Here is a 26,579-nt window from a genome sequence, read left to right as displayed (position 1 = left end):
AAGAGGGAGAGAGGGAGAGGGAGAGAGTCAGGGAAAGATGGAGAGAGGGAGGGAAAGTGGGAGAAAGTTAGGGAAAGATGGAAAGAGGGAGATGGAGGGAAAGAGGGAGAGAGTTAGGGAAAGATGGAAAGAGGGAGAGAGGGAGGGAAAGAGAGAAAGGGAAAGAGGGAGAGAGGGAGGGAAAGAGGGAGAGAGAGGAAAAGAGGGAATAGAGTCAGGGAAAGAGGGAGAGAGGAGGGAAAGAGGGATAAAGGGAGAGACGGCGGGAAAGAGGGAGAGAGAGAGAGAGAGTCAGGGAAAGAGGGAGAGAGGGAGGGAAAGAGGGAGAGAGAGGTGAAGAGGTAGAGAGAGGGGAAGAGGGAGAGAGAGAAGGAAAGAGGGATAGAGTCAGGCAAAGAGGGAGAGAGGGAGGGACAGAGGTATAAAGAGGGAAAGATGGAGGGACAGAGAGAGAGAGGGAAAGAGGGAGAGAGGGAGGGACAGAGGGATAAAGAGGGAAAGATGGAGGGACAGAGGGAGAGAGGGAAAAAGGGGGAGAGGGAGGGAAAGAGAGAAAGGGAAAGAGGGAGAGAGGGAGGGAAAGAGGGAGAGAGAGAGGGACAGAGGGATAAAGAGGGAAAGATGGAGGGACAGAGGGAGAGAGGGAAAGAGGGAGAGAGGGAGGGACAGAGGGATAAAGAGGGAAAGATGGAGGGACAGAGGGAGAGAGGGAAAAAGGGGGAGAGGGAGGGAAAGAGAGAAAGGGAAAGAGGGAGAGAGGGAGGGAAAGAGGGAGAGAGAGAGGAAAAGAGGGAAAAAGGGAGAGACAGGGGGAAAGAGGGAGAGAGAGAGAGAGAGGGAGAGAGTCAGGGAAAGAGGGAGAGAGGGAGGGAAAGAGGGAGAGAGAGAGAGGTGAAGAGGTAGAGAGAGGGGAAGAGGGAGAGAGAGAAGGAAAGAGGGATAGAGTCAGGCAAAGAGGGAGAGAGGGAGGGACAGAGGTATAAAGAGGGAAAGATGGAGGGACAGAGAGAGAGAGGGAAAGAGGGAGAGAGGGAGGGACAGAGGGATAAAGAGGGAAAGATGGAGGGACAGAGGGAGAGAGGGAAAAAGGGGGAGAGGGAGGGATAGAGGGAGAGAGAGAGAGAGAGAGAGAGAGGGAAAGAGGGAGAGAGGGAGTGTCACGCCCTGACCTTAGAGATCCTTATTTATTCTCTATGTTTGGTTTGATCAGGGTGTGACTCAGGTGGGAAAGTTTATGTTTTCTATGTCTTTGTTTTTGGCCGTATGTGGTTCCCAATCAGAGGCAGCTGTCTATAGTTGTCTCTGATTGGGGATCATATATAAGTTGTCATTTTCCTTTTGGGTTTTGTGGGATCTTGTTTTCTGTTTAGTGTCTGTGCCTGACAGAACTGTCCGTTTTCGTTTTCGCTTTGTTATTTTGTTTAAGTGTTTTTTGGAATAAAAGGAATCATGAACACTTACCATGCTGCGCTTTGGTCCACTCTTCCTACCACCAACGAGAGCCATAACAGGGAGGAAGTCAACATTCAGACAGATGATTTGGACCCCCTCCGAGTCTGTACTGTCCTCACTGTTTACACAGAGGAATATTTGGGTTTTACACATCACCGCTCATGACTTTCTACGTGCAAAGTCACTGGCTCTGACTGAAATTGAACATCACTTGTTTGTGAGAGAGTCAAAGGTCCAGTGTCTGATCTGTTGGTGGGAGTGCATGGGTGTGTATAAACAATACAGTCTACTGCACACACGCACACACACACACACACACACACACACACACACACACACACACACACACACACACACACACTTTTTGTGAAGAGCAGAGTGGGAGAATCCCATTATTCACTAAGCTGACACATATTCACATCTCCTCCTCCCCTTTCTCCCTCTCTCTGCAGAAACCAGGCCAGGGGATGACATGTTCACTATGTGCTCCCATATCATTCAACACCATAACTACCACTCTGGACCCCAACAAAACCAGTACTACAAATCTAGAGCTGGACCAACCTACCCCCACATCCCCCAATAACACCAGAACTACGAGTCTGGACATGGGCCAGCCTCCACCACATCCCCCAATAACACCAGAACTACGAGTCTGGACATGGGCCAGCCTCCACCACATCCCCCAATAACACCAGAACTACGAGTCTGGACATGGGCCAGCCTCCACCACATCCCCCAATAACACCAGAACTACGAGTCTGGACATGGGCCAGCCTCCACCACATCCCCCCAATAACACCAGAACTACGAGTCTGGACATGGGCCAGCCTCCACCACATCCCAACAAAACCAGGGCCCAGGACCTGAGCCAGACTCCTCCAGACTTGCCTACAGCACCAGATTACAGTCTAATATGTGATTAACAACAAGTGACTAGGGTTTTTTTTATTGAGCCCTTCATAATCACACTTTAGAAGATATAAATCCAATGCACTGTGCAATGACCATAATGACATGCCAAACTGGTTTATAAAGTACATTGTTTTATTCATTCATCAATGTGTTCAGTCATTCAGTCATTCATTGAGACAGTCATTCATTCTAGCAGAATCACCACAGTCAAACAGGCTCCCCAGAGTTCTTCAGATAACTGGAACTAAAAAGGTCAGCTCGAAACCAGACTTTAATGTTCTGTAATGGTATTATAATAGCATTATCCCCCTGAGCTGCTCAAATGATATGTTGCTGTTAGAGATCAGAGACAATGCCAATGTGGATTTAATACCCAATAACAGATGAGGCCAATAACAGATGAGGCCACTATAGAACACTACAAAGCATCTATAGAAACTGAAAACTAAACATAGATTGATAGATGGACAAATGTTGCTGGGTCCCCATAAGGATTAGTTAAGTGGGGATTCTGTGTGTAAAGATCACTTACAGACGGTAAATGTACTTGGACATGACAAGTTAGCATTGGGCACACCACAGGGCTATATGGTCAGCTAGTTATTTTAAGAGGTCATGATTGCAGTCAGTTTTTCCTCTATATAGGCTGTCATGCCTGCTCCCGCTCCCCCTCCCTGGCGCTTGAGGGCGCCAGGCTGCCCGTCTTTACACGCACCTGTCACCATCATTACGCGCAGCAGCGCTCATTGGACTCACCTGGACTCCTTCACGTGGTTGATTATCCCCCCTTATATCTGTTGGTTCCCCTGTGGTGTTCCTTGTGTCCGCATGAATTGTTATGTGTTCCTGTCCAGACGCTGTTCCTGTTCTGTTTCATGTCCGTCCGTTATTAAACCTTCACTCCCTGTATCTACTTCTCATCTCCTGCGTCGATCCTTTCACTTACATTATGTGCATGATTAAATAGGCATAAGCTCCATTTACTATAAAAAAGAAGAAGAATCATAGTATGGGAAGAAAACCCTGCTGGGATTTGCATAGATTTGCATTTGAAATAGCCTTATGTTCATTTGCATATCATCGTTATGATTCACCCATTATTCAGAATCTGTGTTGTATAGGTTTCCAGAACACAACAATCCGTTTCTCCCTGCAGTCAAACCTAGCCTGATGTGTGTTTTTATGTAATTTGTATTAGTTCAGCTGCCACCGCAGCAGCTTTCCCCACAAATGTATCCTGGTCCTATCTGTCGACTTTGACTGTATCTGTAGATAATTCAAGCACAAAGGGCCCCCTGAAAACACTCTCTCAGCTTGTGGTAAATGTAATTCAAAATCGGTCTGTATTGTATTGTTGGAGTAGGGTAGACTCTGGGCCTAGTGGTAGATTTTAGAGGTGAAGTGTGGCTCCAAACATGGGCAGAAATTTCCCATCAACCCTCGATAGCGGGCACGAGAGAGAGAGAGAGAGAGAGAGAGAGAGAGAGAGAGAGAGAGAGAGAGAGAGAGAGAGAGAGAGAGAGAGAGAGAGAGAGAGAGAGAGAGAGAGAGAGAGACAGAGAGAGAGAGAGAGAGAGAGAGAGAGAGAGAGAGAGAGAGAGAGAGAGAGAGACGGAGGGAGAGAGAGAGAGAGAGAGAGAGAGAGAGAGAGAGAGAGAGAGAGGGTTGGGGGGGGCGATAAAGAGGAAGGCAAAGAGTGATGTCCGTCTATGCTATTCTCATGTCTGTCTTACAGTATATATGAAATATTTAGTGACACATTTATAGGCTTTTGGACACATGTTGAATAAATCATATGTGATAATGGTGGATACAGTAATGCAGATTACTGAGAATAAGAGGGGGAGTCACTCTGCTCCTCCAGGAATACCAAGAACTTTATATCATTGTTCTCTGCACAGACTGCTGGACTCATCCTCGTTTTAGGTAACCCTAAAATAGTTAAAGTAGGGTCAATGGAAGTATCAAATGAAAAACATCACATCATGAAAAGGGTAGGCTGGAGATGCAGTGAGATCATAACCTGAAAAGTTATTCTGGAGATGCAGTGAGATCACATCATAAAAAGGGTAGGCTGGAGATGCAGTGAGATCACATCATGAAAATGTATTCTGGAGATGCAGTGAGATCACATCATGAAAAGTTATTCTGGAGATGCAGTGAGATCACATCATGAAAAGGTAGGCTGGAGATGCAGTGAGATCACATCATGAAAAGTTATTCTAGAGATGCAGTGAGATCACATCATGAAAAGGGTAGGCTGGAGATGCAGTGAGATCACATCATGAAAATGTAGGCTGGAGATGCAGTGAGATCACATCATGAAAAGGGTTTGCTGGAGATGCAGTGAGATCACATCATGAAAAGGATAGGCTGGAGATGCAGTGAGATCACATCATGAAAAGGTAGGCTGGAGATGCAGTGAGATCACATCATGAAAAGTTATTCTAGAGATGCAGTGAGATCACATCATGAAAAGGGTAGGCTGGAGATGCAGTGAGATCACATCATGAAAATGTAGGCTGGAGATGCAGTGAGATCACATCATGAAAAAGCTAGGCTGGAGATGCAGTGAGATCACATCATGAAAAGGGTTTGCTGGAGATGCAGTGAGATCACATCATGAAAAGGATAGGCTGGAGATGCAGTGAGATCACATCATGAAAAGGATAGGCTGGAGATGCAGTGAGATCACATAATGAAAAGGTAGGCTGGAGATGCAGTGAGATCACATCATGAAAAGGGTTTGCTGGAGATGCAGTGAGATCACATCATGAAAAGTTATTCTGGAGATGCAGTGAGATCACATCGTGAAAAGTTATTCTGGAGATGCAGTGAGATCACATCATGAAAAGGGTAGGCTGGAGATGCAGTGAGATCACATCATGAAAAGGTAGGCTGGAGATGCAGTGAGATCACATCATGAAAAAGGTAGGGTGGAGATGCAGTGAGATCACATCATGAAAAGGTAGGCTGGAGATGCAGTGAGACCACATCATGAAAATGTAGGCTGGAGATGCAGTGAGATCACATCATGAAAAGGTAGGCTGGAGATGCAGTGAGATCACATCATGAAAAGGTAGGCTGGAGATGCAGTGAGATCACATCATGAAAAGGGTAGGCTGGAGATGCAGTGAGATCACATCATGAAAAGTTATTCCGGAGATGCAGTGAGATCACATCATGAAAAGTTATTCCGGAGATGCAGTGAGATCACATCATGAAAAGGGTAGGCTGGAGATGCAGTGAGATCACATCATGAAAAGGTAGGCTGGAGATGCCGTGAGATCACATCATGAAAAGTTATTCTGGAGATCCAGTGAGATCACATCATGAAAAGGGTAGGCTGGAGATGCAGTGAGATCACATCATGAAAAGGGTTTGCTGGAGATGCAGTGAGATCACATCATGAAAAGTTATTCTGGAGATGCAGTGAGATCACATCATGAAAAGGGTAGGCTGGAGATGCAGTGAGATCACATCATGAACATGTATTCTGGAGATGCAGTGAGATCACATAATGAAAAGGGTTTGCTGGAGATGCAGTGAGATCACATCATGAAAAAGTAGGCTGGAGATGCAGTGAGATCCCATCATGAAAAAGTAGGCTGGAGATGCAGTGAGATCACATCATGAAAAGGTAGGCTGGAGATGCAGTGAGATCACATCATGAAAAGGGTAGGCTGGAGATGCAGTGAGATCACATCATGAAAAGGTAGGCTGGAGATGCAGTGAGATCACATCATGAAAAGGTAGGCTGGAGATGCAGTGAGATCACATCATGAAAAGGTAGGCTGGAGATGCAGTGAGATCACATCATGAAAAGGTAGGCTGGAGATGCAGTGAGATCACATCATGAAAAGGTAGGCTGGAGATGCAGTGAGATCACATCATGAAAAGGTAGGCTGGAGATGCAGTGAGATCACATCATGAAAAGGTAGGCTGGAGATGCAGTGAGATCATATACATGGAAACTACATCAACAACACATTAATAATGTAATTGAATGGGAAGAAATCCCTACTGGTTTTTTGTATTTGGAAATAGCCTCATGTTAATGTGCATGTCATTACGTTGTTATGATTCACCCATTATTCAGAATCTGTGTGGTATAGGTTTCCAGAACACGCCAATCCATTTCTCCCTGCAGTCAAACCAAGCCATTATGAGATGTGTGTTTTTATGTCATTTGTATTAGTTCAGCTGCCACCGCAGCAGCTTTCCCCACAAACGTATCCTGGTCCTATCTGTCGACTTTGACTGTAACTGTAGATAATTCAAGCACAAAGGGCCTCCTGAAAACACACTCTCAGCCAGTCGTAAATGTAATTCGCGATGGGGCTGCAGAAAGGCTTTGATTTTCCCTGAAATTAGATTGCTCCAAAAGGCACAGCTAAAAGAGTCTGTTTTGGCCAGACTGTGGTTGGCAAGCCTTTTGGGGATGTATTTTGGTACATTGTCAACATGAGGTGAATGAAAAAGACCTAACTTTAACCTGTGTGTAGGCCCATGTTCTGAATGGCTTGGTTATTTGGAATAAATTCTCAGTCTGCTGTTGTATAGCTGGAGTAGAGTAGACTCTGGGCCTAGTGGTAAATGTTGGAGGTGAAGTGTTGATATTCCCTGTTTGCCCCCGACTGTGAGCACATATCCCTTCTGTAGAAGGAGAGAGAGAGAGTAGAGAAGAGAGAGAGTAGAGAAGGGAGAAAGTAGAGAAGAGAGAGAGAGAGAGAGAGAGAGAGAGAGAGAGAGAGAGAGAGAGAGAGAGAGAGAGAGAGAGAGAGAGAGAGAGAGAGAGAGAGAGAGAGAGAGAGAGAGAGAGAGAGAGAGAGAGAGAGAGAGAGAGAGAGAGAAAGGGGATAGGGAAAGGGAAAGGGGATAGGGAAAGGTGATACCTAGTCAGTTGTACAACAGAAAGCATTGAACCGGAATGTGTCTCCTGCATTTAACCCAACCCCTCTGAATCAGAGAGAGAGAGGGTGGGGGATGAGGGGGAGGGGGTGAGAGAGTGAGACAAAGAAAGAGGGGAGGTATTTATTTGTGCCTTTTCCTCTGGAAGTCTGTCAGATCTCCCTAGGTTTCACATCAGAAGGGGTTCCCAGCTGTGTGGTTGAACCATTTGAACACGGTGAGTGTATTTGGAAGCACAGGAGGGAGGGGAGGATGGAGGAGAGAAGGGAGGGGTCACATGCAACAGTGCCACGGTGAGTGTATGTGGAAGCACAGGAGGGAGGGGAGGATGGAGGAGAGAAGGGAGGGGTCACATGCAACAGTGCCACGGTGAGTGTATGTGGAAGCACAGGAGGGAGGGGAGGATGGAGGAGAGAAGGGAGGGGTCACATGCAACAGTGCCACGGTGAGTGTATGTGGAAGCACAGGAGGGAGGGGAGGATGGAGGAGAGAAGGGAGGGGTCACATGCAACAGTGCCACGGTGAGTGTTGTCTCTCATAACAGACATAAGAGGCAGGGACAGAACAGGAGCTGAATATTGACTACTTCCTCCCTGCTGAAACCTTTCCATTCAGGCTTCTGTAACTCAAAGCTACTGAAAAAAAGGCAGTGCACAATAGCTTGCTGCTTATATTGGCTAACAAAGTTGTGTTACTAAAATGACAAACATAAAAGGTGTACTTTACACCTTACACTATCACAGGCTGTTGAGTGGTTTGCAACGTTTTTTGTATGGTTGTTTACAAAAAACAACGGCATTCTCAAAGCCGTTTGAGAATGCTAGGACAGGGACTCATGTCCCTGAAAACATGATTTGGCAACATAGGGTTATTCATGTTTGGGACTCCCGAGTGGCGCAGCGGTCTAAGGCACTGCATCTTAGTGCTTTTGGCGTCACTACAGACTTCCTGGTTTGAAACTAGGCTGTATCACAACCAGCCGTGATTGGGAGTCCCATAGGGCGGCGCACAATTTGCCCAGGGTCATCTGGGTTTGGCCGGTGTAGGCCATCATTGTAAATAAGAATTTGTTCTTAACTTACTTGCCCGGTTAAATAAATAAAATATTTTAAAAAATGCTTCACCCATAGCCTACCACCCTTCACCATGAGACACGTGACCCTGGACAACACCCTGTTATTCTCCACAAACGTCAAAGCGGTGATTCCGGCAGGTTCATGCTCTACAACATCCGTTGAGTACGACCCTACCTCACACAGGAAGTTTCGCATGTCCTAATCAAGGCACTTGTCCTCTCCCGTCTAGACTACTGTAACTCTCTGTTGGCTGGGCTCCCTCCTTGTGCCATCAAATCCCTGTAACTTATCCAGAATGCTGCAGCCCGCCTGGTGTTCAACTCTCCCAAGTTCTCCCATGTCACCCTGCTCCTCAGCACACTCCACTGGCTTCCAGTCGAAGCTCGCATCCATTACAAGACCATGGTACTTGTCTACAGAGCATCAAGAGGATCTGCCCCTCCCTACCTTCAGGCTATGCTCAAACCCTACACCCAACCTGAGTACTCCATTTTTCCACCTCTAATTTATTTGCCCTTCAAGCCCCTACAGGAGGGCAACTCCCACTTAACACAGTCCAAGCTCTTCTCTATCCTGGCACCCCAATGGTGGAACCAGCTTTCCCCTGAAGCTAGAACAGCTTTTTTCCCTGCACATTTGCAGAAATTATCTGAAACTCTACCTCTTTAAAGAGTGTCTTAAATAATCCCAAAGCACCTCTCAGCACCCTGTCCTCACCCCCACAAAAACATTTTGTGAATTAACACTGGCACTTGACTCTTTTCCCTGTTACTAGCTCTGACTTTGCTACTTTATTGAAGAAAACGTACTATTACTGTGATATGTAGTTGTCCCACCTAGCTATCTTAAGATGACTGCACGAACTGTACGTCGCTCTGGATATGAGCATTGGCTAAATGACAACAATTAAACATGTAAATAATGACAGAACCTCTTGTCAATAGCTATCATACAGGGGAATGTCAAACCAGTGGTAATTGTATAGGGACATGGGGTACATATGTTTAATATTAATATAATAAGCATCTGAATGTCAACAAAGCACTCTAGAAATATTGTCAGTTAGATATAAATAGCCTAAACGACCTGTAATTTACTGGATGGATGTAAGCTACTCGAACGGCAGATGTGTGTTATTGGACCAGAATTAATCTATTCAAAGCTTCCCACTCACGCCCTCTTAAAACGTCGAACCTCCTATGCATAATTATTTTCGAAGTCCACCCACTTGGAGGCGCGCGGGGAGAGCCATGGGATGCCTCGAGAAATGGAATCTCCCATTTGAGCTACAAGTATTGGCTAGTCTATTTTGCGACCACTGATCCGGATATTAGACAATAGTCTGCGAAAAATCTGGTTGGATACATATAGCCTACATCTGAGTCACTTTCCGTCGCTAGGCTACTCATAACCTAACGTAGCAGGCGTAAAGGCTCCTCGGAACAGCTCGAACAAGGGAGCGACTGAATGTGCCATTTGGCAAGTGTAGGCTATAGCACCTGCAGCTTAACTAGTGCATTTGGAACTCAGTTAGGGAGTGTATGTTTTTTTATTACGCATATGAGCACTTGATGTTGGTGTGTAGACACTCACTGTATCTTCAATTCAGATTCAACTAAAGTTGCATCACATTAGCTACTATAGACAAGACACCATTACCTTCGTAAGGAAAGAATCATCGTTTGAAATGCCATGCGTAATTGCATCCAAGCATCTAAACAGTTGTTATTTACGCTACATAACATGATTTTACTAAACATATAGGCGAATTCCAATATATTAAAAAGCAGCAAGAACTTAATCATGTCTTGAATAGATATTGATTTGTAAATAATATTTCGATACATCTACAAAACACAGTTGATCAAGAAAGGCACCCTCGACATAAACAAAATCCCTTCGCGCACCTCTCTCTTCTCTCTCTTGCATTCTCTAGCATACGTCTCACCCCAGCTCTCTTTGCTGTGGCTTATTTACTTCGGTGTGTCACCCACGAATTGCTAAGACTCCATCTCCAGAAGGGGGGGGGGGCTGCTGGGTATATTGCGTTTGTGACGAATCCCAGGGCTTCAAAGACGGAAACCAAGTCCAGCACCCGGACAGCAGACACGCCCGCAAGGACACTCCGAAACTGGGATGACCGATCGGTGCTGCCTTTAACGCGCGCACTGGAATCAAGACAAACCACCTGGAGCTGTCCTGATTTTACGCTTTGTTAGACCTTCACCTGGCGCCTGTGTCGATCGAAGCCAGCGAAATTTGAGAATAACTTGATGACAAGGCTTCTACAATAAATTGGGATTTAAAAAATATAGATTTTGAGAGCATCTCTTCAGAAACAGGGGGACCTTTGAATTTGGATCGACATACTGTTAAAAGATACATGGACTGGATTTGTATTCATTTTACTCAATGGAACTTTGGAATAACGCAGTTTTGAATTGCAAGTCTTCTCAGACTGGTTCATTTCATCAACATATCTACATTCGGCTATGCATCGGCTACGCGCTCTTGAAATAATAAGTACAGCGAACTTATTTGAATCAAGCTTGTGGAATTGTTGATTGTCCCTCGAAAGCGTTTGAGCTTGGAACACGGAAGATACGCTTCAATGGAACTGTTAACTTTTTCAAGGTAAATATTAATTTCATTTAATATATAGACACCTCAAAGTAACGCGCTATTGTTACTTTCATGTGCTATGTCAATAACATAGTGTTATATTAATCCAACATGGGATCTATGCTTCTCGCATCTTCCCTTGAGGCAATGGTGTTTTTAAGAATTTAACATTTGTGTTTGATAACATATTTAGTGAATTCATTTTGCAGCACTATGGTTTTAAGATAATTGTCGTTGATGACAGACTAGCAGCAAAGCCGAGGCGCTAGTCGGCAGTTTCAGGCAGGCAAGGGAGAGAGAAAATATCCGTCACTCATCACATCAACTTCTTCTAAACCCACTGGGCATTGCTCTTCTTTCCGTTCTGGTCCCTCTCAATTCGATTACTATAATCTGTACAGCTTTGGAAATGGAGAATAGGGCCAGATGAATTTGCTCCGAGTAGATTTTAGTGGTCCGGGTGTGGATTTAGTCAGTATCAACATGTCAAAAAGACGCGCTCAGGGAATCACAGCGCGCCCAACTCCTAGCGCCCTCGCGGCGGCGGCGGGCTCTAGTAGGCTAGTCGCTGTCCAGGGTACCTATCCACTATCTCTGACAAACTGGATAGCAAAGTCACCACGACGAATATCTACTGTGATTTCATGGGTTTAAATAAACCCTGATATTTGTTTTTGATTAAATCAAAGTGACCTCCCGGGATACAAATATGGAAGATGTTTTTATATGTTCTCGGAGATGCCTTTGTGATGCATATTGATTGTTTCTCTAGATTTCTGTTATTTTATCTGACTTGTTTGTCCAGGCAAGGAATACCTCAGTGGCTATTTTTTCCTTTCTACCCGCCTTCTCTTGTCTCTGCGTTTGGAAGTAGCTGCACATCGATAGACATGTAGCTCTCCATGTCGTGAAAAATGCATTATTTGAGAACTCTACTCCACTTTTAAACTCCTCATTTTCTTTGTTTACTCACATGTTCAATAGTCCTTACTTAGTAGCATATAATTTATTATAAAATTATAGGCTATCCTATCCCTAAATGCATAATCAAATAACTTGCTGATGTTTTAAGTCATTCAGCCCGTGTTGATTTATGTGGCCATAACTTATAGCGACGTGGCTTGCAGTGAAAATGTGATACATTGTGATTCTACATGTTGGTAACGCAGTCATGCTCTCTCTGCTTTGTGGAGCAGTAGTCACTGAACACTTCGGGGCGAACGTGTGATGTGCAACTGAAGCTTCTGTATCAATACAGTGTTTCCCCTAGTCCTAAATAGCTCGTATGGTTGGCATAAATAATGCAACAATATCCTCCCCTACAGAGAAATAGGATGGTTCTAATATTTTCACCTAACCGCTTCTGGTGAAACTGTCCCCCATTTCCACCCCTTGACTCAAGTGAACGCTAAATGTCTCCGGACCAAGTCTCCCTCCCTGTGTGTAGGGCTAAATGTCTCCGGACTAAGTCTCCCTCCCTGTGTGTAGGGCTAAATGTCTCCGGACCAAGTCTCCCTCCCTGTGTGTAGGGCTAAATGTCTCCGGACCAAGTCTCCCTCCCTGTGTGTAGGGCTAAATGTCTCCGGACCAAGTCTCCCTCCCTGTGTGTAGGGCTAAATGTCTCCGGACCAAGTCTCCCTCCCTGTGTGTAGGGCTAAATGTCTCCGGACTAAGTCTCCCTCCCTGTGTGTAGGGCTAAATGTCTCCGGACCAAGTCTCCCTCCCTGTGTGTATGGCTAAATGTCTCCGGACCAAGTCTCCCTCCCTGTGTGTAGGGCTAAATGTCTCCGGACCAAGTCTCCCTCCCTGTGTGTAGGGCTAAATGTCTCCGGACCAAGTCTCCCTCCCTGTGTGTAGGGCTAAATGTCTCCGGACCAAGTCTCCCTCCCTGTGTGTAGGGCTAAATGTCTCCGGACCAAGCCTCCCTCCCTGTGTGTAGGGCTAAATGTCTCCGTACCAAGTCTCCCTCCCTGTGTGTAGGGCTAAATGTCTCCGGACCAAGTCTCCCTCCCTGTGTGTAGGGCTAAATGTCTCCGGACCAAGTCTCCCTCCCTGTGTGTAGGGCTAAATGTCTCCGGACCAAGTCTCCCTCCCTGTGTATAGGGCTAAATGTCTCCGGACCAAGTCTCCCTCCCTGTGTGTAGGGCTAAATTTCTCCGGACCAAGTCTCCCTCCCTGTGTGTATGGCTAAATGTCTCCGGACCAAGTCTCCCTCCCTGTGTGTAGGGCTAAATGTCTCCGGACCAAGTCTCCCTCCCTGTGTGTAGGGCTAAATGTCTCCGGACCAAGTCTCCCTCCCTGTGTGTAGGGCTAAATGTCTCCGGACCAAGTCTCCCTCCCTGTGTGTAGGGCTAAATGTCTCCGGACCAAGCCTCCCTCCCTGTGTGTAGGGCTAAATGTCTCCGTACCAAGTCTCCCTCCCTGTGTGTAGGGCTAAATGTCTCCGGACCAAGTCTCCCTCCCTGTGTGTAGGGCTAAATGTCTCCGGACCAAGTCTCCCTCCCTGTGTGTAGGGCTAAATGTCTCCGGACCAAGTCTCCCTCCCTGTGTATAGGGCTAAATGTCTCCGGACCAAGTCTCCCTCCCTGTGTGTAGGGCTAAATGTCTCCGGACCAAGTCTTCCTCCCTGTGTGTAGGGCTAAATGTCTCCAGACCAAGTCTCCCTCCCTGTGTGTAGGGCTAAATGTCTCCGGACCAAGTCTCCCTCCCTGTGTGTAGGGCTAAATGTCTCCGGACCAAGTCTCCCTCCCTGTGTGTAGGGCTAAATGTCTCCGGACCAAGTCTCCCTCCCTGTGTGTAGGGCTAAATGTCTCCGGACCAAGTCTCCCTCCCTGTGTGTAGGGCTAAATGTCTCCGGACCAAGTCTCCCTCCCTGTGTGTAGGGCTAAATGTCTCCGGACCAAGTCTCCCTCCCTGTGTGTAGGGCTAAATGTCTCCGGACCAAGTCTCCCTCCCTGTGTGTAGGGCTAAATGTCTCCGGACCAAGTCTCCCTCCCTGTGTGTAGGGCTAAATGTCTCCGGACCAAGTCTCCCTCCCTGTGTGTAGGGCTAAATGAAGCGTTCAACAGCAGAGTGATTGAAAAGACAGAGACGGGGAGAAGACTATTTGCAGGAGCCGAGTATTTGCAGGAGCCGAGAGAACTATTCGGTTCAGTTCGCCCGGTGCTTTGCTGAATGGAGGTATCTTTAAGAACAGAGTGAATGTGTGTGTGTGAATGTGTGTGTGTGTGTGTACGTGCGTGCGTGCATGTGTGTTTGTGTGACATGAAATAGATCATAGGTTAAAGTGATTCAGACTGAGAATTGGCGTTACATTTAGAGACAGATGTTTGAAAATATTTGCGCATGGCTTTGGGGGTTAAGGATAAGAGTTAAGCAGGAAGTTCCGTCTTCTTACGGTAGGGGGGAGTCTACAGACACTCAATCCACTCTGCAGGGAAACGGGACTAACAGAGCATTGCAGCACCAGAAATGATTCCTGAGCACCGGGTGGGGGTTCTCACGGGATCTCCTCGGTGAAACCGAGCGAGTTGTGTCAGTGTAAAGACCCGTGTAGCCTACCCCTGTTCCTCTCGTGTTTTAAATAGCAGTAAAGGTGTGAGATACTTCAACAGGAGAAGATCCAAGATGCATGAAAGGCCCTGTTGAACAAAGCATTCATATTTCATACACGTTCCTATTATTTTTCAGTTGTAACAATATGGAGTAAATCTGTGGGCTAGTCGTCTAGTAATGACACATCTTGATGCCTGTCCTTGCCTCACCCTTCACCATTCTTCTCTACATTATATTAGGACTACCACACCACTTTCAAGGAATTCAGGTAAATCAGGTAGTGTCTGGTCAAAGGCCTGTAAGAGTAGGACTGGCCACACACACCCTGCAGCCACTGAATTTAGCCTACTATGAGTCTTTTAGAAGACACAGTGATTATAAATAGGAGCCTCCTGACTGGCAGGCAGGCATTTTTTTTACCTTCATTTAACTAGGCAGGTCAGTTAAGAACAAATTCTTATTTTCAATGACATCCTAGGAACAGTGGGTTAACTGCCTTGTTCAGGGGCAGAACGACATATTTGTACCTTGTCAGCTCAGGGATTGAAACTGGCAACCTTTCAATTACTAGTCCAACGCTCTAACCACTAAGCTACCCTGCTGCCCCAATCTTTGAGTAACGGACAGACCGGGCTTTGCAAGCACAGCACACAGGCCCTTAGCCTTAAATAAAATAAACCTGGTGTGTCTGAACCTCAGTGCCACCACACACAACCTGAAATGGAAAACACACGGTGGGATACAGACAAGAGAGGGATGAAGAAACAGAGACATAGGGATTGAAATAGAGGAGAGACGGGAGGGGATGAAAGAGAAAGAGAAAAGGTGGATTAAAGGCAAGCGAGAGAGCGAGGGACCATAGAGAGAGTGTTTATGATGGAGACAGACATTCTGCTCTCTTTGTCACACACACACACACACACACACACACACACACACACACACACACACACACACACACACACACACACACACACACACACACACACACACACACACACACACACACACACACACACACACACACACACACACACACACACACACACCATACTTTGGAGTAAGTACACAGCTATCAGTCACCACTAAGCAGACTGAGCACACACAAAAAAACACATGCATCCACAACAGACACAAACACAGGCACATGCATGCACATCTACCAACACACACATTCTCCACTCTAATTGGTTGCCTGAGCAACATGGTATCATTAAAAGCACAGGCGCACGCAATTCACGCACACGCACACACACACACACACACACACACAGACACTCACACACACACACACACACACACACACACACACACACACACACACACACACACACACACACACACACACACACACACACACACACACACACACACACACACACACACACACACACACACACACACACACACACACACACACACACACACACACACACACACACACACACACAAAGATAGACACCCTAGTGAGGAACACAAATCTCCCTCCTCTTTAATGTTGGTGGTAATGGTTTAATGACAGGACAGTGGAGAGTTCCATCGCCACAAGCATTGTACTCTTGGAGGTTGCTGCCCAGATCATGTCTGTCCATTGGCTCGCCTAATTAGTGTCTACAATAGGGCCTTAGGGTTGCTGGGTGATGAGGCCTAGCCAACATGCATTGTGAGGATGCAGGGCCAGGGAGGGGAACTCAGGGCGAGGGCAGGCAACAGTTACAAAGTCCACCCGTTACACTATGACACTGACCAACAAGGCTCACTAACTCTGACCATCAACACAACATCACACAGAGTGATGATATCCATCGTTTGAGACAGACATGCTTGTTTGTGTTTTCATGTTTGGGCCTGCTGTGTGAACCAGTCGTAAGGCTTTCTCATTAAACATTTACCCTTCTCTGATGCTAGCTCTCCATCACGCAAGGATAGAGTCTTCAGTTGGCACATCACTGGGCTTGTAGTGTGTTTTGGAGCAAAACATTCATATATATTGAAGCAATATGAGCTCAGAGGAAAAGTGAAGTAAGATTGTTATAAACTGTATGCCAAGGAATGTTTTTGTTTTTTAATGGAGTGGATCTCACTTTCTCTTTCATGCTCTTCTACAGCTGATAAAACAGGCTCTGAAGACATGGTATTGAATTAGCAAGAGATCCTTTGCCTGTTATTTTTATCCTGGGTGTTCAATGGGGGTGAGAAGGGAATGAGGTAGAAGAGAAACACCCTCACATCTTATGTGTGTGTGTGTGTGTGTGTGTGTGTGTGTGTGTGTGTGTGTGTGTGTGTGTGTGTGTGTGTGTGTGTGTGTGTGTGTGTGTGTGTGTGTGTGTGTGTGTGTGTGTGTGTGTGTGTGTGTGTGTGTGTGTGTGTGTGTGTGTGTGGATGGAGAAACACCCTCACACCTTTCTGCTTCTTCTGCTTCTTCTGTCTGTCTGCATTTCTGGTGTGTTTTAATTTAAGTTAAGTTAAAGGACGTGTGTGTATGTGTGTATGTGTGAGACACACACATACACACTGTACACAGAGACAGACACAGGCATGCTCCCTCTTTCTCTCCTTCTCTCTCTCACACACACACACACACACACACACACACACACACACACACACACACACACACACACACACACACACACACACACACACACACACACACACACACACACACACACACACACACACACACACACACACACACACACACACACACACACACACACACACACACACACACACACACACACACACACACACACACACACACACACACACACACACACACACACACACACACTGTACACAGATGCTCTGGTGTAGAACAGATGGCTGTCTTTCTGCTTCCTCCACAGTTTTCTTTTAGGGGTTGTGACCTTCTGTTGGGGTAGAGAACAGCCCAGAATGTAACTTCTATTGGATGGGTTTTTTACATTCAGCTATCTGTATTTCAGCTTTCTATTTTAGCTTTATGTTGATGTGGACTGTTTAAGATTCAATTTGAATGCATTTTTTGATACGTCTATTTCACCAATTGTGGTTTTACAGGATATGTGGATACTGTGTCTATGTTAGAGGTACATTTCAATTTCAATTTCAATATACAGATTGCAATTCTGTTTGTTCATGTTGGTAATTCTTATTAGCTTACATTTTGTTTACAAAACCCAACAATAAAAGACAGGTTGTTGGATCCAATCATTTCTCCCCAGTCTGTCTGTATACTCCCTGATGAGAACAAGGCATGGTTGTGCTTTGATCTCAAGTCCCTTAGATCATCATCTGTATCAGATACCACATCTCAGTGAGTCTCCATTCAATCCCCTCTGATTCCTCTATGAGTTAGTTAGCCTAGTATAAACACAGGAATTCTCCACACTAATTGGTTGCTTGAGCAACATGGTATCATTAAAATCATTAAAATACTGAAAGCTGTATCATTACAAAATGTCAAAACGCTGAAAGCTGTTGTACATAGGATCAAAGAATCTGTTTTGAATTTTTGAGTAGTGAGTAGGGTTGCACAATTCCTAGAACCTTCAATAAGCTCCCTGGTTTTCCCAACATCCTCGACAGAGGGAATTTATTGAAAGTTTCTGGTATTTTTCCACCCCAAAAGTGGGTATTGTTATAGGGTAGGGGTGTTTTAAGATAGTCCATATTGGAATTATAACACTGAGTGGTAGCATTCAGAATCATACTTAATTCCACATGTTGCGACAGAAAAGAGAAGATAAGGATGTAGTAAGGTTTATTTGAGCTTGTACACATTCACAGCTGAAAGCTGAATTACAGTTTACAGACAAAAGGAAACCAAAATAAGAAGATTTTAAGGGGAAATAAAGAGTTGATATTGATAAAGTTGAATTAGCATAAATGTCTGATCGTGTGACATAGTATGTTATGAAGTTCTATGTCTTAAAAACCTCTTAGCGCCACCTGAGACGTCTGCATCCCACCCAGCCATCAGGAAATGCAAATGCACCACGCCAAATGCTAATAGCACTCGTTAAAACTCAAACGTTCATTAAAACACACATGCAAGGTACTCAATTAAAGCTACACTCGTTGTGAATCTAGCCAACAAGTCAGATTTTTTAAATGCTTTTCGGCGAAAGCATGAGAAGCTATTATCTGATAGCATGCAACACCCCAAAATACCTGAAGGGGACGTAAACAAAAAAATTGCGTAGCCGGCGCTACACAAAACGCAGAAATAAAATATAAAACATTCATTACCTTTGACGAGCTTCTTTGTTGGCACTCCTATATGTCCCATAAACATCACTATTGGGTCTTTTTTTCGATTAAATCGGTCCATATATACCCAAAATGTCCATTTATGAAAACTGTGTGATCCAGAAAAAAACACAGTTTCAAAACGCAACGTCATTTTTTTTTTTATTAAAAAAGTTGCCTATAAACTTTCACAAAACACTTCAAAATACTTTTGTAATCCAACTTCAGGTATTAGTAAACGTTAATAATCTATCAAATTGATCACGGGGCGATGTATATTCTATAGCTCCACGTCTTCAAATCATGGTCGAAAATCTCTCTTCCAAAACATCCTGTCGTATACCGGATGATATGGGGTGTCTCTTCTTCGTTTAACCAAGGAACAACCTCGAGGCAATTGCAAAGACTGGCGACATCGTGTGGAAGCTGTAGGACTTGTAAGCTGGGAGACATCTATTTTGCTGTGCCATAGACAATACATGCAACTGGTGCATTGATATTTTTTTCCCTTTTTGGTGATCAGTTTTCCTTGGGCTTTTCCACGAAACACACATTCTGTTATAGTCACAGGCGTGCTCTAACCAGTTTTAGAAACTTCAGAGTGTTTTCTATCCACACACACTAATCATATGCATATACTATATTCCTGGCATGAGAAGCAGGACGTTGAAATGTTGCACGATTTTAAACAGAATGTTCGAAAAAGTAGGCCATAGCCTTAAGAGGTTTAATATTGAGGGTAAAATGGTGCCGGAAAAAATGTTTGTTTTTCCGTGTTATCTGTAACTTATTTTGTACATAATGTTTCTGCAACCATATCTTATGGCAAAAAAAGAGCTTCTGAATATCAGGACAGCGATCAGTCACCTCGGATTAGACAAAGATTTTTTCTTCAACAAGCAGGACACAGGATGTACTTCAGACACCCGACAAGGCCAACATCCCAGTCATTGGCAAGAGAAAGAGACGCAGGTACAGAGGACACAGAGCGGAGTGCCTCGTAAGGATCCACAGACGACGAGTGGGAAAGCTGCCCTTACCATCAATATTACTTACCAACGTGCAATCGCTGGACAATGAATTTGACGAGGTACAATCACGAACATCCTACCAACGGGACATCAGAAACTGTAACACCTTATGTTTCACGGAATCGTGGCTGAATGATGACATGGATATTCAGCTAGCGGAATATACGCTGCACCGGCAAGACAGAACAGCACACTCTGGTAAGACGAGGAGGGGAGGACTGTGCATATTTGTAAACAACAGCTGGTGCATGAAATCTAAGGAAGTCTCTAGATTTTTCTCGCCTGAAGTAGAGTATCTTATGATAAACTGTAGACCACACTATTTGCTGAGAGAGTTTTCATCCATACTTTTTGTTTATTTACCACCACAGACAGGTGCTGGCACTAAGACAAGCAGTCAGCTGTATAAGGGAATAAGCAAACAGGAAACCCCTCACCCAGAGGCGTCACTCCTAGTGGCCAGGGAGTTTAATGCATGGAAACTTAAATAATTTCTACCTAATTTCTATCAACATGTTAAATGTGCAACAAGAGGGGAAAAAATTCTAGATCACCTGTACTTCACACATAGAGACGCGAACAATGTTCTGCCTCGCCCTCCATTTGGTAAATCTGACCACAATTGTATCCTCCTGATTCCTGCTTACAAGCAAAAATTTAAGCTGAAAGCACCAGTGACTCGGTCTATAAAAAAGTGGTCAGAGAAGCAGATGCTAAACTACAGGAATGTTTTGTTAGCACAGACTGGAACATGTTCTGGGATTCTTCCGATGGCATTGAGGAGTACATCACATCAGTCACTGGCTTTATCAGCAATTGCATCGAGGACGTTGTCCCCACAGTGACTGTATGTACATACCCCAACCAAAAGCCATGGATTACAGGCAATGTTCGTACTGAGGTAAAGGGTAGAGCTGCCGCTTTCAAGGTGCAGGACTCTAACCTGGAATCTTATAATAAATCCTGCTATGGCCTCCAACGAACCATCAAACAGGCAAAGCGCCAATACAGGGTTAAGATTGAATCATACTACACCGGCTCCAATACTCGTCTTATCTGGCAGGGCTTGCAACTATTACAGTCTTCAATGGGAGGCACAGCCGCGAGCTGCCCAGTGACACGAGCCTACCAGATGAGCTAAATCACTTCTATGCTCGCTTCGAGGCAAGCATCACTGAGGCATGCATGAGAGCATCAGCTGTTCCGGACGACTGTGTAATCATGCTCTCCGTAGCCGACGTGAATAAGACCAATAAACAGGTCAACATTCCCTTGGCCGCGGGGCAAGACGGATTACCAGGACGTGTACTCCAGGCATGTGCTGATCAACTGGCAGGTGTCTTCACTGACATATTCAACATGTCTCTGATTGAATCTGTAATACCAACATGTTTCAAGCAGACCACCATCGTCCCTGTGCCCATGAACACTAAGGCAATCTGCCTAATTGACGACAGACCAGTAATACTCACGTCCGTAGCCATGAAGTGCTTTGAAAGGCTGGTAATGGCTCACATTAAAACCATTAAAACCATTATCCCAGAAACCCTAGACCCACTCCAATTTGAAAACAGATCCACAGATGATGCCATCTCTATTGCACTCCACACTACCCTTTCCCACTTGGACAAAAGGAACGCCTACTTGAGAATGCTATTCATTGACTACAGTTCAGCATTCAACACCATAGTACCCTCAAAGCTCATCACTAAGCTAAGGATTCTGGGACTAAACACCTCCCTCTGCAACTGGATCCTGGACTTCCTGACGGGCCACCCCCAGGTGGTGAGCGAAGGTAGCAACACATCCGCCCCGCTGATCCTCAACACTGGAGCCCCTCAGGGGTGTGTGCTCAGTCCCCTCCTGTACTCCCTTTTCACCCACGACTGCATGGCCAGGAACAACTCCAACACCTTCATTAAGTTTGCAGATGACACAACAGTGGTAGGCCCGATCACCGACAACGATGAGACAGTCTATAGGGAGGAGGTCAGAGACCAGGCCGGGTGGTGCCAGAATAACAACCTATCCTTCAATATGATCAAGATCAAGGAGATGATTGTGGACTACAGGAAAAGGAGGACTGAGCATGCCCCCATTCTTATCGACATGGCTGTAGTGGAGCAGGTTGACTCCTTGGTGTCCACATCACCAACAAACTAGAATGGTCCAAACACACCAAAACAGTCGTGAAGAGGGCACAACAAAGTCTATTCCCCCTCGGGAAACTAAAAAGATTTGGCATGGATCCTCAGATCCTCAAAAGGTTCTACAGCTGCAACATCGAGAACATCGTGACTGGTTGCATCATTGCCTGGGACAGCAACTGCTCAGCCTCTGAACGCAAGGCACTACAGAGGGTACTGCATATGGCTCAGTACTGCACATCACTGGGGCTAAGCTGCCTGCCATCCAGGACCTCTACACCAGACGATGCCAGAGGAAGGCCCTAAAAATTGTCAAGGACCCCAGCCACCCCAGTCATAGACTGTTCTCTCTATTACCGCATGGCAAGCGGTACCGGAGCACAAAGTCTTGGACCAAAATGCTTCTTAACTGTTTTTACCCCCAAGCCATAAGACTCCTGAACAGGTAATCAAATGGCTACCCGGACTATTTGCATTGTACCCCCCCAACCCCTCTTTTATGCTGTTGCTACTCTGTTTATCATATATGCATAGTCACTTTAACTTTACAGTACATTCATTTACATACTACCTCAATTAGCCCGACTAACCGGTGCCCCTGCACATGAGCTACCCAGACTATCTGCATTGTGTCCCACCCCCCATCACCCGCCAACCCCTCTTTGGTATTGTCTTTGACATTGTTCTCTGTAGATCTGTACCGTTTCAGTTTCAATGGACACAGTAGTTTATTGATCCACATAGTGTTTGTTTAGTTAATGTTGTCAGTAAGTAAGGTGCTGCTCTGCATGGTTTTACAGGCGACTGTTCTACGAGATGGGTATCATGCTGTGTAAATATGCTTAGAAAACCCAATGATAAAGGACAGGTTGTTGGAACCAATGATCTCTCCCCACTCTGTCTGTATACTCCCTGATGAGAACAAGGCATGGTTGTGCTTTGATCTCAAGTCCCTTAGATCATCATCTGTATCAGAGACCACATCTCAGTGAGTCTCCATCCAATCCCCTCTGATTCCTCTATGAGTTAGTTAGCCTAGTATAAACACAGGAACTCTTCAGTTACCTCTATTCTCCACTCTAATTGGTTGCCTGAGCAACATGGTATCATTAAAATCATTAAATTCATTAATATGCTGAAAGCTGTATCATTTTAAAAAATTACTGAAAGCTGTTGTGTATTTTTTGGAAGATGACATGTAGTCTACCTCACTTTGATAAAGTGGGGGATTAATTTGATAATGAACTTGAAAGTGAGTAGGGTTGTAAAATTCCTAGAACCTTCATTAAATTCCTTTTTTCTTCAGAAATCCCAGATGGAGGTTTCCCGGTATCAGGAGGGAATAACCAGGAAGTCCGGAGTCCTCCAACCAGGATTTCTGGGAAACCAGGGAATTTATTGAAAGTTCCAGGAATTGAGCAACCCTAAAAGTGAGTCTTTTTATAGGCTACAGGTGTTTTAACCCTCCTGTTGTATTCATTTCATGTTCATTAATTCTATGTTCCCAGTCTAAAATGACCACCCCATTATAGCTGATTATAAATCCATAATAATGCATATATTATCACCGAATGTTGTGTTAGATCTTTTTATAAACTTAAGTTCTTGTAAACATTACAAGTTTTGAACTTATATTTCCTATTTATGGACTGTAGGCCTCATTGACCTGTGTTCATACAACTCGTTTTTTGAGTAAATACTGTGCTATTCATCACAGACTACTTTGTGTCCAATTGTGACAAGGAGATTTGTTTTGAAACCATTTGAAATGTTTAAATAGTGGCAGGATTTTATGTCATCAACCCTGAATATGGCGTATCTCGTTGGGCCTGGCGTCATCCTGATAACATTTTCAGACGACCTCTCCTCTCAGGGGTGGATGAAAACCAGGACATATTCCCATTATTTTACCGAATGTAACTACAACCTCAGCAGGGCCCTCTTCCTCATCACTGGATTGTAACAACAACCTCAGTAGGACCCTCTTCCTCATCACTGGAATGTAACAACAACCTCAGCAGGACCCTCTTCCTCATCACTGGATTTTAACAACAACCTCAGCAGGACCCTCTTCCTCATCACTGGAATGTAACAACAACCTCAGCAGGACCCTCTTCCTCATCACTGGATTGTAACAACAACCTCAGCAGGGCACTCTTCCTCATCACTGGAATGTAACAACAACCTCAGCAGGACCCTCTTCCTCATCACTGGATTGTTCCTCATCACTGTCTCTTGGTCTGGATCATATTCTGTGTTGTCTTCAACTTCTGACACTTCCTCCTCTAATGAATATTCACTGCCAGTTTCCTGGCCTCTCTCCTCCTCACCAGTGTCATGATCAAAGATATGATCTAGAGCCTCACATACAGTATATCGTTTGGTCATTGTGCTACCACAGAATGAATTATGAGCAAGACCTCAAAAAAGCTTAATTTACCAGAGCTGCTAGAAAAGTTGTATATATTATTGAAACAATGTTGTGATTGTTTGTGAGAATGCCAACAGGTGTGGTTCCCATGCGGGAAAGATTCTATTGGGGAAAGGTTCCCGTGGGGGTTGTCATGGAAGCCAAGAAGGGGAATGAGGTGTGTGTGTGTGTGTGTGTGTGTGTGTGTGTGTGTGTGTGTGTGTGTGTGTGTGTGTGTGTGTGTGTGTGTGTGTGTGTGTGTGTGTGTGTGTGTGTGTGTGTGTGTGTGTGTGTGTGTGTGTGTGTGTGTGTGTGTGTGTGTGTGTGTGTGTGTGTGTGTGTGTGTGTGTGTGCTAAACACACATGCATGTGGGGAGTCTGGGAGAGGAAGTGTGTCTGTCTGATGAATGGGCATATGTCTGAACTCAATTTTATACACTATTTGTAGTCTCACTAATTCATTTCTAATGACCGGTCATTTTTTTACCAGGAACACCACAAGTGTTCAAAAGTTAAATAAAACACCCAAAATGTAATAGAAATCACCTAAGTATATTTGGTGTGTTCAGATGCCCTGTGTGGACAAAGTCATGGAACCTTATGACAATCATTTCAAATGAACTACATTTTTCAGAGAGAAAACTTGTAAATCGGTTCAATTCGACTGGAACAATGCAGGAGGGTTAAGATAGTCCATATTGGAATTATAACACTGAGTGGTAGCATTCAGAATCATACTTAATTCCACATGTTGCAACAGAAAAGACAAGATAAGGATGTAGTAAGGTTTATTTGAGCTTGTACACACTCACAGCTGAAAGCTTAATTGCAGTATACAGACAAAAGGCAACAAAAATAAGAAGATTTTAAGTGGAAATAAAGAGTTGAAATAGATCAAGTTGAATTAGCATAAATGTCTGATCGTGTGACATAGTATGTTATGATCTTCTACGTCTGAATACTGATGTAAATAAGGTATGTTAATAGGTTCTGTTTTTGCCACACAAAAACACTGTGTTTGTTTTGTCATTTTGGGGTATTATGTGTAGATTGATGAGGGAAATCATTTATTTAATCAACGTAATATAAAAAATGTGGATTAAAGTAAAGGAGTCTGAATACTTTCCTAATGCACTGTATATATATGTATATATATTTCTTGACAGGGCTGTCCTGAGGGTTGGGTGCTGTTTTTGTATGTTGGGTGTCATTTGGGCATCATACACTCAACATTAGTGAGGGGCACTGACAGCCATATGTATTGTCTTTGACCTTATTCTCTGTAGATCTTCTATATTCTATCCTGAAAAATATTCAGTTTCAGTTTCAATGTGGTCCTTCTGTAGCTCAGTTGGTAGAGCATGGCGCTTGTAACGCCAGGGTAGTGGGTTCGATCCCCGGGACCACCCATACGTAGAATGTATGCACACATGACTGTAAGTCGCTTTGGATAAAAGCGTCTGCTAAATGGCATATATTATTATTATATATATACATTGGACATAGTACTTTATTGAACCCCATAGTGGGAATCTGTTTGTTAATTTAATGTTGTCAGTAAGTAAGGTGCTGCTCTGCATGGTTTTACAGGCGACTGTTCTACGAGATGGGTATCATGCTGTGTAAACGTGCTGTGCTTAGACAAATCAGATGCTTAGCTGCTATTGTTGCCTCTGGTCTGTATAATCTGGAGTTTGCACCATTCGATGATCACAGCCGTGGTTTTCTTTTCATTCTACATGTGTTTATGCAAGTTTATGCAAGCAACACTGAAAGTCTTGCAGTAATCTCCTATAATCATAGACCCATGCATCTCCCATCCACACTCTCCTATTCTAGATTTTCCGAACAGATGTTAGCTAGCGCTCAGCTGCGGAAGGATTGTCATTATCATAAAAAAAGGCATAAAAAGCAGTCCCAATCACGGCCGTGTCGGGTCCAGAGTACATCTGTTAGTCATTTGTCTTCCAGTAGTTAATATGTTTACTACATACTGCGTTTGTCTTCCACTAATTAACATGTTTACTACATACTTCGTTTGTCTTCCACTAATTAACATGTTTACTACATACTGCATTTGTCTTCCAGTAGTTAATATGTTTACTACATACTGCGTTTGTCTTCCAGTCGTTAATATGTTTACTACATACTGCATTTGTCTTCCACTAGTTAATATGTTTACTACATACTGCATTTGTCTTCCACTAGTTAATATGTTTACTACATA

The 26,579-nt window shown here is 44.5% G+C and overlaps 1 long non-coding RNA gene across 1 annotated transcript in view; it reads left to right on the top strand.

Moving 5' to 3' along the window:
* The first annotated feature begins 10,421 nt into the window (after positions 1-10,421).
* LOC124005326 overlaps positions 10,422-26,579 on the top strand; it is a 47,557-nt gene continuing 31,399 nt past the window's right edge. The window contains exons 1-2 of the long non-coding RNA XR_006833602.1: positions 10,422-10,988; positions 23,249-23,372. This is a non-coding gene — a long non-coding RNA (uncharacterized LOC124005326). The remainder of the gene's footprint in view (positions 10,989-23,248; positions 23,373-26,579) is intronic.

Source organism: Oncorhynchus gorbuscha, linkage group LG19 (assembly GCF_021184085.1).
Source record: "Oncorhynchus gorbuscha isolate QuinsamMale2020 ecotype Even-year linkage group LG19, OgorEven_v1.0, whole genome shotgun sequence".
Classification (NCBI taxonomy): Eukaryota; Metazoa; Chordata; class Actinopteri; order Salmoniformes; family Salmonidae; genus Oncorhynchus; species Oncorhynchus gorbuscha.
This window is presented reverse-complemented; position numbering and strand designations above follow the sequence as displayed.